Below are 15,324 nucleotides of genomic sequence, written 5' to 3' on the forward strand. Positions count from 1 at the left end.
AAGGGTGAATGTGTTGACAAGTCTGCAAATGTACTTGATTAATCTGGAAATTCATTTTGCAGTAGGTACTGGGTCTTAAATTGAGATTTTTTTTTTTAAGATGACAGAAATGTTTGGTGGATAAAAGGAGGCAGGTAATTTGCAAGTGGAGCAACTTTTGGCAAAAGTGGGGGGATGGGGAATGAGGTGTAGCTAGGCTGGTGGGAAAGGTATAAACTGGGTGCGTCAGATGGTGAGGAAGGATGCTGAGGTGTTGTATGAGATTTCAGAACAGGAAGACTTTGGAAGAGCTGAAAAAATATGGTATGGTAGAAGGAGTCTGTTTTCCGTTGTGTGGTGGTTGAAGCCCAGTTGGTCTGTAATTGCATTGGTGCTGTGGATCACTGAACAAGGCTGGAAGTTTGGGTTGGTCATTATGCTTTTCTGGAGAGTAAAGCTTTTGAAATTAACTCTGCTTCTTGAGGTTGAAAATTTTCTCATCCTGATGTCTTGTCGACGTCTCGTCTCGCCGCTGTAATCCCCAGGAAGAGAAAAGGAGTTAGGACGCCTCTCCTTTGACATGAAGGGTCAGCGCAAGCAGGGGGCTGTCACGGTTGTTTCTCTTTGTTCGGGAATTAAAACACGTGAGCGAGTGGTTCCACCCCTTGTTTTGTGTGCTGTTTTCCTCCGATATTTCCTAATTTTTCCCATGACGTTTCAGCCTGTTTCTTCACAAGATTGTAAGGCCTGAAAGACCCCATTGTTTTACAGGAGCGTGAGCTGGGCACATTTGCTGATCTGGCTGGCCAGGGTCTGAGTGTGGGTGGGACGTGTCTGAGGAACATGCAGACGGAGGAATGTGCAGGGTGTATTCCTGACGGTGCCAAACACTTTCTGCTTATCAGGAGTTACTAGGGTGCCTTTTACTTCATAGAAGGTGCTGTACTTTAAAAATATTTGTCGCAAACCAGAATCTGCCCTGGTTGAGAGAAATTGGGACAGTGCATGAGGCTAAGGGATAAGTTTCTTAATGGAAAATCAAATGGATGAAGGCCTTATCCAAACTTCACGTCATCTTCACGTGAAGGCAAACTTTTGTTCTTGGAACACACACGCGTGCGCGCGCACACGCACACACACACACACTCACACTTCTGATGGCCTGCCCAGGGTTTATGTGAGCTCTTGTTCCACTTTCTCCTTTTCACCCACCCTGACCATTCTATTTATTTATTTACTTTTATTTTGTTTGTTTTGGGGGAGGGTGATTGAGTTTACTTACTTATTTATTTTACTTTTTTTAAATTGAACTATAGTCAGTTTGCAGTGTGTCAGTTTCTGGTGTACAGCACAATGCTTCAGTCAAACATGAATATACATATATTGATTTTCATATTCTTTTTCACTGTAAGCTACTACAAGATATCGAATATAGTTCCCTGTGCTATACAGTATAAACTTGTTTATCTATTTTACATATACCAATAACTGCAAATCTCGAACTCCCAGTTTATCCCTTCCCAACCCCTTCCTTCCTGGTAACCATAAGTTTGCTTTCTATGTCTGTTTCTGTTTTATAAATAAGTTCGTTTGTCTTATTTATTTTAATTTAATGGAGATACAGGGGATCGAACCGAGGACCTTGTGCATGCTAAGCATACACTCTACCTCTAAGATATACCCTCCCCACAACCATCCTATTTAAAATGGCAGCCTTCCTCTTCCACCTGATTTCCAATTCTTCTGACCCCAGTCAATACTTTTCCATTGCACCTATTGCCTTATAACAAAAATAACTTTATTTTGTTATGTTTCTGATTTATGTTTATTGTCTGCGTCCCCCTACTAGACTCTAGATTCCACAGAGGTAGAGGATTTTGTCTATTTTCTTCACTGATATAGCCCAAGTCTCAGAACAGTGCCTGACACATAGTAGGTGTCAGTAAATATTGTTGCATGAATTAGTGAATGAACACCATGTGTCTCAGATTTAGGTCCTGGCCTCTTTAATTCTAAATCACTAGTGAATCTTCAAACGTTTTCTGCAGTTTTGTTTCTCAGCTTCACTGGTTTTAGAATGATGGGGGATGATATCTGTCTTTGGTTAAAGTTTGGGAATGACTTGAGGATCCTAAGTAGAAGGGACACCAGAGTATTGCTCTTAGATTTACATTTGGATCTCAAAGGCTCTGCACCAGTAGTCTTCAAACTCTGGTCTACAGAAGTTCCCTGGAGATACTTGAGGGACTGTGCAAACGTTTAATTTGCATTTTATTTTTTTATAAATTTTGAACATTTTTAAACAACCATTGTTTAAAAACATGCACATTTAAACATGTTCCATACCAAATTTGAACACATTGGGACAACTGACCCATTGAATTGGACTGTCAAATTAACCTTGAAATTAAGTGTTTTCTGCTGTTTTGGATTATATATGTATTTGAACTTGTTATGAGTTGTTGGTAAGGAAGTCTGTACCAGTATTCTTCCGATTCCAGCCTGATCATAAGTTGAACAGGCAAATTCCTCCTGTGACATGTGTTCTGCATGCTCAGTTACATGCTAGGCAGGGCTAGGGAGCCTCTGTTGGGTGTAGGCTTCTGTGTGTGTTAATGGCCAGTTGTACAGTAAGTGAACACAGCACCCATCACTTAGTGATATATATTCGGTTTTAGGGTCCTGTATCCCCACTCTATGTATTGGATGCTTCTTGACTAAATTATTAAATCAATTAATTGTCAGATTATCACTAGTGATTATAATTTGAAATAAAAAATCTTAACGATTGCATTTTTTCAAGCTTTTAGGGGAGTTTGAGGCATATCATGAGATTACAAAGTGAATTGCTAAAGAACTGTTGTCATTTCCAATATAACTATTCCTTGCTGTGCCAATCCACACATTTCCAAAATTTGGGTACAGAATTTCCCAGAGTGAGTTCCAGTAGCAAAGGATACAGTGTTATTCTTGTCAGTTCAGTTTCTGAGTTTCAGATCATAAGTAGTAAGAGTAGCAGATAGCAAGCGAGTCATCTGAAAATGTGTCTGAATCTGTTTGGTCTTAGAGTTGAGCAAGTCATACCTTTAGTGATCTGTGAATATCAGGATTTTCTTAACACGAGACAACCAGATACAAACACGAAAGTACACTGTGTGCTACATCAGTTTTAAAAGTCAGTTCGTAAGACAACTACAATCTGAAAGCGCCCCCCCCACACCCCGCTATCTCAAAAGTGCCACTGAATATTTCATAGGAAATAGTTACGTTGTATTTTATGGAACATTTACCGGACCTTCTTTCATATCGTTCTGTTAATACACTTAACGCTTTGTGGTCATTTGTAATTCTGTCTCTTGCACTCTGTTGAGCCCCTTGGAAGGAAGACTGGTGTCTCATTCATGCCAGTGCCTGGTGTTGCCTGGCACATGGTGGATCCCCTGCATCTGTTTATTAAACGGCATTGGATTCCACCACAGAGGGAGGTGGGCTTGGAAGGAGCAGTACAGCCTTGTATTAAATGCACAATCAGTAACTTTTCACACTAAGCACAAGTTTTAACATGAAAAACATGTTGGATGGTTCCATGGTTCCTTCTTCATCTCTCGTGTACAGTTATTTAAAGTTTTCTGAATTCTTTCTAGAAATATCTTTTGACTCCGACCCTTCCATGCCATCCCATGGCCAGGCCAGGTCTACTGTCCTGGTTCTGAAGCCTCATCTTTCTCTTCTTCCTTTTCCTGGACCCTGGAAGCAGCCTCTCCTGGACCCAGCCCTCCCTCTGCTTCTGCACATCCTTGCTGCACTTGTCTCCTACTAGCACAAGTCCCAGCAAGTACTTTGGCTGAGACTGCCTGCAGGGCCAGATGTAAACCCAAGCTGTCCAGGACAGTGTCTACTGGCCACACAGGGCTCTTGAGCTCTTAAAATGTGGCCAATCCAAACTGAGATATGTTATAGGCATAAAACCCACACCCTGTTCTAAAAAGATTAGTATGGAAAATATAAAACATCTCATTAATAATTTGTGTATTGTTTACGTGTCAAAATGATAATATTTTGGGTTAAGTAACATATCATTGAAATTAATTCCTTCTGTTTCTTTTTACTTTTTTTTAATGTGGCTACTAAAAAATTTGAAATTGTGTGTCTGGTTCCCATAAGATTTCTGCTGATCAGTGCTGGTCTAAGCTGTATCATGGCATTTAAGTATCTTATAACTTGACCTCAGTTTCCTCTTCAGCCCCATATTCCAGACCTTCCTGCCTTCCTCAGAATTTCTCATAACCCCAGAACTCACCAAGCCTATTTATACTTATGGTTTGTTTTTTTTTTCCTCTGTTCCTTCATCCTGAGCTGTCTTTCCCTTTCTTTGTTAGCTATAAAATGCCTGCTCAGATTTTAGGACCTGACTTAATTGTCCCATGCTGGTGAAGTTTTGCCCCATTTCCCCAGACAGAATTAGCCTCTTCTCCCCATGGCAGGCTTGTGGTACCTCTGATATTGTGCTGGCCTTGCCATGCTGCCATTAGGTGTCTTCTTAACTAGGCTTCTCAAGGGAAAAGGCTGCAATTTATTCCTATGATGACCCCTGAGGGCAGTACCTGGTGTGTATTAGACATGTAATTGACATTTATTAAATTAATGTATGAATTAATTTCATCCTACAGCACACACTGCTGTTTTCTACCTGCATCCAGCCTTGATCATCTGAACTATTGGCCATGCAAAAAATGGGATGCTGAGGTGGACAGCCCTGGACCTCTAATACATAACCCCAATTTCAGATTTTTGTGCTCAATAAAATGGCCTCTTTGTTCTCATTAGTTGACTTATAGCAATTAAAAAATTATACATTTGAATTTACAAAATCCATGGATATTGTACAGACTAAGAGTATAAAATGGCATACAATTTATTACTTTTACTACTTTGTTTACAGGATTTCACATAAGATTTTGCTTGCTTGAAGATTTCACCTCTAAACAGATTGGAAAGCCACTGTCCTAATCCTAAATTTCATTTACGTTTCCATTCCAGAGGTTTCTTTTTAGTTTTGATATGGTGGTGTCTAGTATCACACAAGTTCACATAGAGTAAGAATTCTCAACTCTAACTGCCTAATAGCTACAGCTGGGAAGCTTTCAAAAATTCTGATGCCAGGCCGACCTGCAGGGATCCTGGCATACTTGGGCTGGGGGGGCACCAGTATTTAAGAAAAGCATAAGGACCTTGTAACAGTTGGACTCTGCAGTGCTTAAAGAGCCAGGCAGACTGTGACAATGTTGAAGTTGTGAAGTGTTCATTTTTCTTTTTTTTTTATTAATGATACTGTGAGTGAAGTTAAGAGATCTTAAGTTTGTACTGTGATTTGGGGATCAAAAAAAACGGCATTTAATTGAACCCATCTTCTGTGGACAATTTCTTAAGTCTTCTGAAATTGAAAGTTCCTTTTTTTTTGTCATTCTCTAAAACCTACATGCAGCAGAATTTTAATGTCCCTTGTTGGTAGAAATAGTTACAAGAGACATGTTTCAGGGCTGACAAGGGCAGTGGGTGTAAGAGATCTGCTCAGGTGGTGACCTCCCGGCATCCTTGTTAGCCTGGATAAACAGCCCTCCCCTGACGGAACCTCCCTAGCTCTGCCATGTTGATAAAATTGGACATTCTGCTTAATTACTTTTTAATGATATTCTTCCTTTTGTTCTTGGTGGGAAACCAGATTCTTTTTTTAAGGTGTGGGAAAGAATTTAATTTCCTAATTCAGTAAAATGGGCTGGTAATACGCATATAGCTCTTGTGGGAAGAGGGGGGAAATGATCTAATTTCTGGTTATCAAATGTCTCTTCTTAAATTTTTTTAAAAATTATGAAGTGCCTGAAATTGTGTAAAGGAGAAAACCTGGGATAAATACTTGGGAGACATTGTAGGGAAAGTGTATGAATTCCACCAGCCTGTCCCATGTCACTACTGTATGCTATTTAAATGCCGACGTAAATAAGCGTAAGTTTTGCAGATCATCAGTTTGGTGACAATGGCTGTGTGCTCTTATTCTTCTGAAGCGTCGGCTCTTTCAGCTTGGGCTCTGTAGGAAAAGAAGAAAGGAAAATACACACTTGGGATTGAATCCTTTAGGGCAGAAAAAGGAATAGGATCCTTTAGTTGACTTGGGTATTTGCAGCCAGTATGTCATCTGTGTGAGGCTGATGTCATGCGGATTGAATGCAGAGGCAAACTTAGGGGCGTGTGTGTGTGTGTGTGTGTGTGTGTGTGTGTGTGTGTGTGTGTGTTTTAAAGCCCCACTCCCAGAATATGGAGTGAGTGTGACGGACACCACAACCACCCCTGGATCTGTCAAGAATGTCCCTATTTTTAACCTCCTGGATCAAGTGTCAGCACTCCATAGGAGATGAGGAAGGGGGCAGAGACCACGTGGGACGGATGCGGATGGTGACCGGCCCGCTGGCGTGTTTACAATACAGCTGTGCGTTCTTAATGGCTCTGCCGCTGCCACGTCAGGTAAAGTTTTCTTTGCACGTAATGAATGGCAGAGAATTCTTTAGCTGAGGGAACCTAAGGAGTCGGGAAGCGGAAAGGGGAAGGGCAGAACGGAAAAGAGAGAAAAAGAAACACACAACTCCAGAGGGAGATGGTCTGTATTTTGCAGTTGCTTGTGTGGATAGAAACCAGATGGTGAGCTGGAACAGCTCTGGGCTCACTGAGGAGCCAAACATATGGTTAATGGTCGGGAGAAACAGCTCTCCGAGCCAGGGCTTTGCTGACTGCTTCATATTACAGATTGTTACAGTGTGTCATTACATTGCCAACCTAAGTGCTTAATACCCACTGCGGGCGGGCGCTGGGCATCCACTCACAAGAAAGACTTTGAGCTCTTTGCTGGCCCGGGATGCAGAAGTGACATCATAGGGAGGCTTAAAATGTCTGGTGTTGGGAGGTAGGGAGCACGGTAATTTTGTAGTGGAAACAACATTTTTTTTCTTTTCTTCTTTTTTTTAATGAGCCACGCCTTCACTCCACTGAACTCTGCTGTTTTACTGAGGACCCTTTTATGTGATTGTGTATGTGTGTGCCTCTTTCTTTCTCTCTCTCTCTCTCTCTCTCTCTCTCTCACACACACACACACACACACACACACACACACAATTCCCTCAGGCAGAAGTCTACGACCCAGACCTTGTCCCCCTACTTTCACCTGGACACCCCATCCTTGCCCTCCCAATCCCCACATTTGAAGTTTCTGTTGGGGGAGCTCAGGGCAACAGCAGGCCTGTGTTATCTAAGGAACTGCTGAGCCCATTCATCTGCTTTTCACGGCCCGCTTCCTTTTATTTTTAGCCAAATCCGTCAGGCCTGACAGGCGGGTAATTCGAGCCAGAGGAAGGGCAGCGCTCCAGGTCCTTTCCACAAAGCAATTCTTCTCCTCCCTCCTGGGAGGGCTCCAGACTTGGCCTGCTTCAGGCAGATGGATTTGTTGAGTCATGTGAGATCATTTACACAAAAACACAGTGAGGCAGTGGAAATTGAAAAAAAAAAAAAAAAGGAGGGTGGGGGCAGAGGAAAGAGGAGGGGAAGGCAGGGAAGGGTGTGATGCTAGGAGCAGAGGAATGTGCAGCGAGGCAGCGAGACTGAGGAATGTGTAGATTCATTTGTGTATAAGGTAATGTCTAGTTTACACAGCGGGGTGGAGCCAGGCTGCCCAGGCGCCTCCAACCACTGGCCTGTATTTAAACGAGGAAAGGGGTGTGGGGAAAACGTCTTCCTTTTTTTTTAGTTTATTTTTATTTTTTTTCAAGCAACACCCACCAAACAAAGACCACACTGTTGACAACGTTGGGTTCCAGTAGCGGTAAACTACCAACGAGAGGGTTTACAGAAAATGAGTTTGCTCTGTGATGTAATACAAGTTGGCTTTGTTGACTCCAGCATGACTGAGGCAGCCGAGGAGGGAGGAGAGGAAAATTGGAACAGGACTCTCAGTTAATGGTTTCCAGAGATGATTGAGCAGGGCTGGAGTGGAGGGAGGAAAGTGGGCAATGGTGGAGAATGACTTCGCGGTGCACCATAATTGCGGTAGGTAAAATAAAGTCATTACGATGCTTCCTCGCTCAAGAGGCATTGAGCAATGATTCTGAAATGCCAAGGAAGGTATCATTTTCCCCTACCACCGTATTCATTTTCCCCTAGCTTCTGGAACATTTTTTTTAAAGCCCAACTCTTACATCATGATAAACAGTATTAACATTGAGCAAATCAGTTTTGTTTACTGTTTAGACCACAAGCCTTTAAAACATTCCATTAAAAAATTGTCCCCTGCTCATTCATGAAATTCTCTTTCTTCTTCTTCTTTGGATTTGCTTACATGCATTAGCTGTGCTTGGATGGGGATTTTTCCTTCTTTTTCTGGAATAAAAAGAGTTCATGAGAGAATGACGACTGGGTTATCGTGCAGTGTACACTGTTACACCGGATGTGCTGAAAGTCTGCTATGTAGAGGAAAGGGAGTATTTTGAAACAGGTGCAGAAAATTAGAAATGGGAAAATTTCAAAAGAGGGACCGTGATTGTTTTCATTATGGTCCCTTTCTGCAACTCTGCATTTATTTAGTGCCCCACTATGCAGCAATTTTTTTAAAAAACCTCCAAAATGTAAGTCAACATCACCGTGGTTCCTCATATTTTGTTGGTATGTAGAAAGTTGAAATATTTTGCCATTTTTTCCAGACCTAGATCTACTCAAGTTACATGTATGGTTTTAGTAATCATGGAACTGAGCTTGTGAATTCCTTCTATTTGTACTCACCACTGAATTAGGATGGTGAGCACGCAGATCACACCTTTACCTGGAATAAACACAGCACGTGTAGCATCATCTAAAATTGAAATTACTCCACTTTTTTCTCTCATGATCTGACTCTGCATAGTTACAAAGCCATTTTCATTTATTTTACTTGAAGAGAGAACTGGTAAATTTTTGTGGTGGTTAATTGGGCACATTTTGACTGTGAGATATCAACATTACTGTAATGTGATTAAGAGTTGTCATTATTTTAAAACCTACTGACATCCTTATGTGTTCCCTCTGCATCAGGATTTCTCAGTCTCAGCACTGTTGGCATTTTAGAGCAGGTAACTCTCACCATGGGGGCTGTTTTGTGCCTGGTAGGTAGCAGCATCCTGCAGCATCCCTGGCCTCGACCCACTAGATACCAGTAGCATCCTCCCCCCTGTCCTGATGACCAAGAATGTCTCCATGCATTGAAGGTGTCCCCTGGGGGGGGGGGCAAAATCACTCTGGCTCAGAACCACTGCTCTGTCCCTATTTTGGTTTGGAAGTTCACCCTCTCCCTCCTGAACTAGGCACTCAGTTACATCTGAGAGGGAATTAAAGGATATAAAGTCACATTTTCCCTCCCACCATTTATTCTAAAAGTGAGAACCCCAAGTTAGGTAAAGTTTTCCAAGGCTCAGGCAAGGGTATTTTAGGGAAAACATTTTCCCACCAGACGCCCTAGAGTTTTGTTACACAGAACAGCCTCTCTCGGAATTCTGGCCTTGGCAGGTGGAACCCTTCAAGGCTGCACTTTCCCAGAGCTGTTCAGGAGTAAATGGCCCCACTGACTGAGCTTGAGGGTGTTGACAGAAGAAGAAAGGGAACTACTCGTCAGGGGCCGGAGCAGAGCCCCAGGCCGCAAGTTCAGGGGCTCTCTCCAGGCTCGCTGCCTTCCTCTCCAGCCCAAGAAAGAGGGAGAGAGGCAGGACCACAGTTCTTGCTTTGGAGCAAAGCAGACATCCTCTCTATCCCAGTGGCTGTGGTCTCTGAAGCTGGAACTCTCGTTAAGCAAGGAATGTGGAGCTCTCCGCAGGCTAAGGCAGGCATAAATTTCCTCTGTTTGTTTTGTGAGGACGAGTGTCGACTGCTGTAATGAGATCAGAGGAAACCCCAGGGACGAGGCCTCCAGGTTGGCGGCTGGAGCTGTTTTCTGTGGCTGTTCTCTTGGCTGCTGTTGGAGAACACAGCCACTCTCCAGACCATGGTTGTGATATGGGAGGTGGTTGTGTCCTGGGTTCATTCCCTGCCCTCTTTGCCTCTCTCCTGCTACCAAAGCATCAGCATGTGGTTATCCAGTTCTAAATCATTGACAAGTGAACGTAAGGCACGTTCCTTTACTCTGAACCCAGGACAGACTTCGTGGTGTGTGCAGAGTGCAGGGAGGAGACTGCTTCCTTGGGGTAACAGCTTGCCCGCCGATGCTGGCCGAGGACACTTTTCTCAATGCCCTGCCTAACCCTTAAGCTCTTCCTCCTTGGCGTCACTGTGCTATGAGGAAGAGTTAGGCTGTGAGTCACAACAATAGAGCATACGCTACAAAGAACCTGTTTCTGGCTCTAGCCTGAACTACAGCCACATGGCCATAGAGGGGACCACTGAATATGGCAGAGTTGAGTTTAGGGACCCCAAACAAGAATTTCTGGCGGAATTAGTATATGAAGCTGATGCAGCCTGGCCCCCGACCCCACTCCACCCACTTCCCCCAAATCCTAAGGTATGTTGGATAAAATAGAAAATAATAAGTGCAGAGTGAACTTGAAGACAGGAAAGGGAAATTCCCAGGTGTCAGAAGACATTGATGCTACAGACCTGGCTGTAGGCTCTCGGTTCCAGGGGCTGTTGTGTTTACACTCACACAAGAATTGTTGGCCAGAAACAGCAAGAAGAATTCCCCGAGTCTGTGTGGGGCTTGGAGCGTGAGTGTTTGGGCCACGGGGGTGGGGAGGTAGGAATCCAGTGTTTGAATAGTTGTGGGGCCCCTTGACCCGCTAGTTGCCCATGTGGGGACTTCAGTTATTTTGACATAGATATGAAACTGATTCAAGAGTGTTGAAAGGCCCAGGACCCTGGTAGAAGGAAGCGTGAGGGCAAGGTGCACAAAGAGCAGGAGAAGCTGGTGTTGGAAAGGACAGAACTTGAGCCTCAGAAAAGCAGAGGTTGACGGTGAGTCCTGACATTCCTTTGAACTGGGGCCCATCATGCCACGCTGAGCTTTCTTCTAAGGATTAATGAATGTTTATTCCCAGAGGAACAAGGCATCACACCCAGTCTGGCTTACTAAGCAGATGAGTTTCAGTTTTAAGTACTCGCCCCCAATGAGGCGATCGCCTCTCACTACGACTTATCCTCAGGGTATTCCTGAGAATGTTTAAATTCCTTGATTAGAAACCTTTCATGGGAGAGACCACTGGTCCCCTTGAGCTTCTGTAGAGAGATACCTTTGTAGTGATTTCCCTTGTCTTTGCTTCCTTTTCAATGGGTCATCCTGAAGTCCCCCACTGACAGGCTTTCTGTTGAATTATTTTAGCTTCTCACCAAATCACAGGAAATGTGTTTGCCTGAATTGTTCAGCAAACCCCCAAGGGAGAGGGAAGCTGAGATTGTTTGAAGGTCTCTGGGATTCTTTCAGCATAAAATCAAAGCAACCTGGGTAAGTCAGTCACGGTCAGTAAACCTTTGTCCTCTATGAATACAAGTCAGCCTTCTCAGTCCAAAGTGGACAAACGGACTGGGGATTGCCTAGAACTCTGGCCAGCCACCAAGTACATTCCGGGCAGTGATATGCACTGTTGGCAAACATGAGGATGCTAAAATTAAGGCATGATTCTTTATGAATAGGGTGATGAAATCTCATGTTTAGTTTTTTTCTCCTGAGGCATGCAAAGAGTATCTAAACAGGACCCTGTCAACCTAACAGTGACGCCATACTTCTCAAGAGAACATTCTCCAGTATTTTATTCTTAATTTGAACCTATTCTTTCATTTAGTCTCAAAATGTTCCGGCCAAACGAGGAGTAGATATAGATATTGACATGAAAACATTATAAAAGGATAGAATGAGAGGAAATAAGGCTCAGTTGGTGCCAGATTTAAGGAAGATCTTCCTAAATGTTTGCCACCAACAGCTTAGGCCCCTGTTAGAGAATACACAGACTGGGATGCTTGCACAGCAATTTCTTTCTCACAGTTCTGGAGGCTGGTAAGTCCAGGATCAAGGTGCCAGCCCATTTGATTCCTAATCAAAGGGCTCCCTTGCAGAGAGCTGACTTCGTGCTGTATCCTCACCTGGTGAGGAGAAAGGAAGAGAGAGAGAATGCATGCACACGTGGTATGCATTCTCTCCAAGGTATCTCTTCTTATAAGGGCACTAATCCCATAATAGGGGCTTCACCCTCATGACCTCATCTAAAACTAATTAGCTTTCAGAGGCTCTGCCTGCAAGTATCATCACATTGGGGATTAGGCAACATACGAATCTGGAGGGGAGGGACACAAACATTCAGACTATAACAACATTATAATTAAATTTTGCATGTACTGAGTGCCAACTATGTGTAAGGCAGTGGGATAGGTGCTGGCTATTTGGACATAAAACAGCAAGATCTATTCCCTTGAAATACTTATAATCCAGTAGGGTAGTTGAGGGGTAAACATCTACGTACAATTACGAGCAGAATGAGGTGGTGCCAAATGGTAATGGGAAATAGGCAGAAGGGAAGAGCCTCATTTTTTTTTTTAACACCATGCATCCAGTGCGTTCTTCATGTTACTCCTTTTAGTCCTCAGAACAATCTTAGGAGGTATAAAGAATTTCCCCAGATTTTATGGATGAAGGAATAGAGGCTCAGAGAAGGTTTAGTGCCAAGAGGAAGAGCTGACGTAAGACTGACTGATGCGGCTTCAGAGCCCTGCTTTGCCCACCCTTCCCACAGGGCTTGCTGTGCCCAGAGAAGCCACAGCAGTACAGCCCCAGAGGGACCAGGAGACTGGTTGGGAGCTGCTAGCTCTGAGATTTAAAGGAACAAAAAATCCCTGAATGACATGAAAAGTGGACAATAATAGATACAGACTGGCTGACCAAATCCAACCCAGTGGGATGTCCAAAATATTGATATAAATTGCCAACATTGAAAAAGCACATGATTTTACATAATCTGTCAATATTTTTGGCTTTCTTGAATATCAGAAGCTCTGGGAACACGTGCTTTGTTCCTACCTTCCTGGTGCTACACTTGAGTGGCAGGCCCTCTGGGCTACCTCCTCCTCATCATTTTTTCTGACCCGACTATTCCTTCATCTCATTCTATCTTGACCCTGAAGGCATCTGAATTTATGTCCCCTGGTTTAAATAGTAACCCAAGCAAGAGAAGTAAGCTGAGCCAGTTACCTTCTTGGGAGCTCTTGTATATTGTGCCTTTAATTAAGATATTGCTAAATCACTGAAATTGATCTTTTATTAAAGTGATAGCCCCTGAATCTTAGGTATGCTGACTTAGGATTTGAGTAAGTGTGGGAAACCCCCAGCATGTGTGCCTGAAGTAGTCATCCAAAAGCAGTGGACCCTCCACCACTTGGCCCTGGACCACTGACCCTCTACTCACCCCCATCTGGCTCTCAAGACAATTTTTGTGTGTTACCAGCAGTGTCTCTCCCTTTATAATCCTCTCATTTCCTCTTCCTTAGCACAGTTTCCTGTTGAACCATAGTTCATATGCTAGTTGATATTTCAGAGTATTAATTTTCAACTTGCCTGGCCTATCCTTGGGGAAGAAGGCTTCTGATGATGCTTGGTGGCAAGATGCTCTCATCCTTCTGGCTTGGATTGTATGTTGTCTGTGGCATGCTGTGAAGGCAGGGCACACAGGGGAGTGAGGCAGGATGGCCAACATTGTCACATCTCTTGGAGCAGAACCATGTTGTGGCATGTTTGCTGCCTAAAGGTGGGAGCGACAAGGACTCGGAAGTCCTGAAGAACCAGAGCCATGTGTCTGCTCTAGCTCTGAGGATGGAGGAGGACCCCCAAGAAGTTCCTCAGGGGGCATTGCTCTGGTGCTGCTGCCTCTTCTTCAGGAAGAAAGGAGGGACACAGCCACTTGGGAGGTGTGTGTGCGCTGGGGTAGGGGACACAGGTCTTTTTGCTGCCTTGACTTTGAATCCTTTAATTCCAGCACCATGTCCCTTATTGTGGAAGGGAGGAACTGGGGACTGTCCATAATAAATAGTCTTCCATTTTTTGGTCACGCACAAGGATTCCAATCGAAGGTTGTTGGAACTTTACTTCAGAGACATGTGAATTACTCCGATCCATGGAAATTACCCCTCCGTGGTGGAGGATATTTGGGATATTTCTCTCATCTGTTCATCTGATTTCCCAAGTTCCTAAGTCCTAGATCTAGAGAATTTCCTCTGGACTTTCATCATTGTGCCTTCTCTCCTTTTCTCTCCAAAACCTGTTCGTCTTTTTATTACTTCACTTATTCCTTCCCTACAAGTTCTTGGGTCCTCACGCTCCAGCCCTTCGCTGCTAGATTCAGTGGTGGGAGGGGAGGGACTCGAGGCCATTCCACAGTCTGACCTCGGTGCGTTATATCTAAAAGCCGGCGGGAACTTGAACTCTGAGGAGTGACCTACTGGCTCCCGTTGGCCTGTTTCCCACAGGAGTGCCTGAGCTACCCAGCTTGGAGTTATATTACAAAAGGCTTCTAGAATGAGAGTCCTGGAAGAGGGTTGGGGGGGGGAGTTGGAGCGGGGAGAAAATCCCAGCCTATCATAGTCCATTGATTACTATGTTGGTAATAAGTATTCGTTGCATTTTCAAAGGCCAAGATATAGCACAATACACACACACACACACACACACACACACACACACACCAGCCCTTTGACACATTTAAGCTTCTCTTTAAAGTAAGGAGGAGAGAATAAAGTTGGTTCATGCTACACTGTCAGTGATCCAGACTTCCCTCTGTGGTAGGTAGAGATTGATGGTAAATAAACAGTGATGAAAATGGTAGGCCCATTCTTAACTTCACTCCAGCTCCCACTTGCTACCACCCAGGCCACGAGCGTATATAATCCTAGAGAAGCCATAGGATGTGGACACGTCACCGGGAGCCTGAATCTCTTCGTCTTTTCTGCAGTGAGGACTGGCTGGTGAGGGGCACTCAGCCACATCACTGAACCCGTCTCCAGGGCTCTGTTTACTCACCTGCCCTTTAGTTTTTCTCCTTTCTTGGTAGCCACCCCCTTTTCTTTTCATTCTCTCTTCAGTCTCTTCTTCTTACCCGTACCATCTCCCTCTTCTGCTTCCCCACATTTCTTTCTGTGCCTGGAAAGATGAATTGCATTTCATTAACTTCTTAGTAGCCTCAGGCTGACCATGGGCTTTGTTGCCTGTTGAACCAACTCTGTTCAGATAGACTGAGTGGAAGTCACACTTTGGCTTCTGGCACTGGTTTCCCCAGCCACCCCTGAAAGGTATCTGTACTTTCCTTT

The 15,324-nt window shown here is 43.9% G+C and overlaps 1 protein-coding gene across 4 annotated transcripts in view; it reads left to right on the forward strand.

The window, feature by feature from the left end:
- BACH2 (BTB domain and CNC homolog 2) overlaps nt 1-15,324 on the forward strand; it is a 324,594-nt gene that overhangs the window by 61,555 nt on the left and 247,715 nt on the right. For 2 of the 4 annotated variants that reach the window (XM_074368614.1, XM_074368615.1), the window contains exon 1: nt 6,302-6,498. The exons of the other annotated variants lie outside the window; for them this stretch is intronic. The gene's annotated coding sequence lies outside the window, so the exon portion shown is untranslated. Of the gene's footprint in view, nt 1-6,301; nt 6,499-15,324 lie in introns of those variants that run through there. 4 annotated transcript variants of the gene reach the window in all.

This window comes from Camelus bactrianus, chromosome 8 (assembly GCF_048773025.1).
Source record: "Camelus bactrianus isolate YW-2024 breed Bactrian camel chromosome 8, ASM4877302v1, whole genome shotgun sequence".
NCBI classification, from domain to species: domain Eukaryota; kingdom Metazoa; phylum Chordata; class Mammalia; order Artiodactyla; family Camelidae; genus Camelus; species Camelus bactrianus.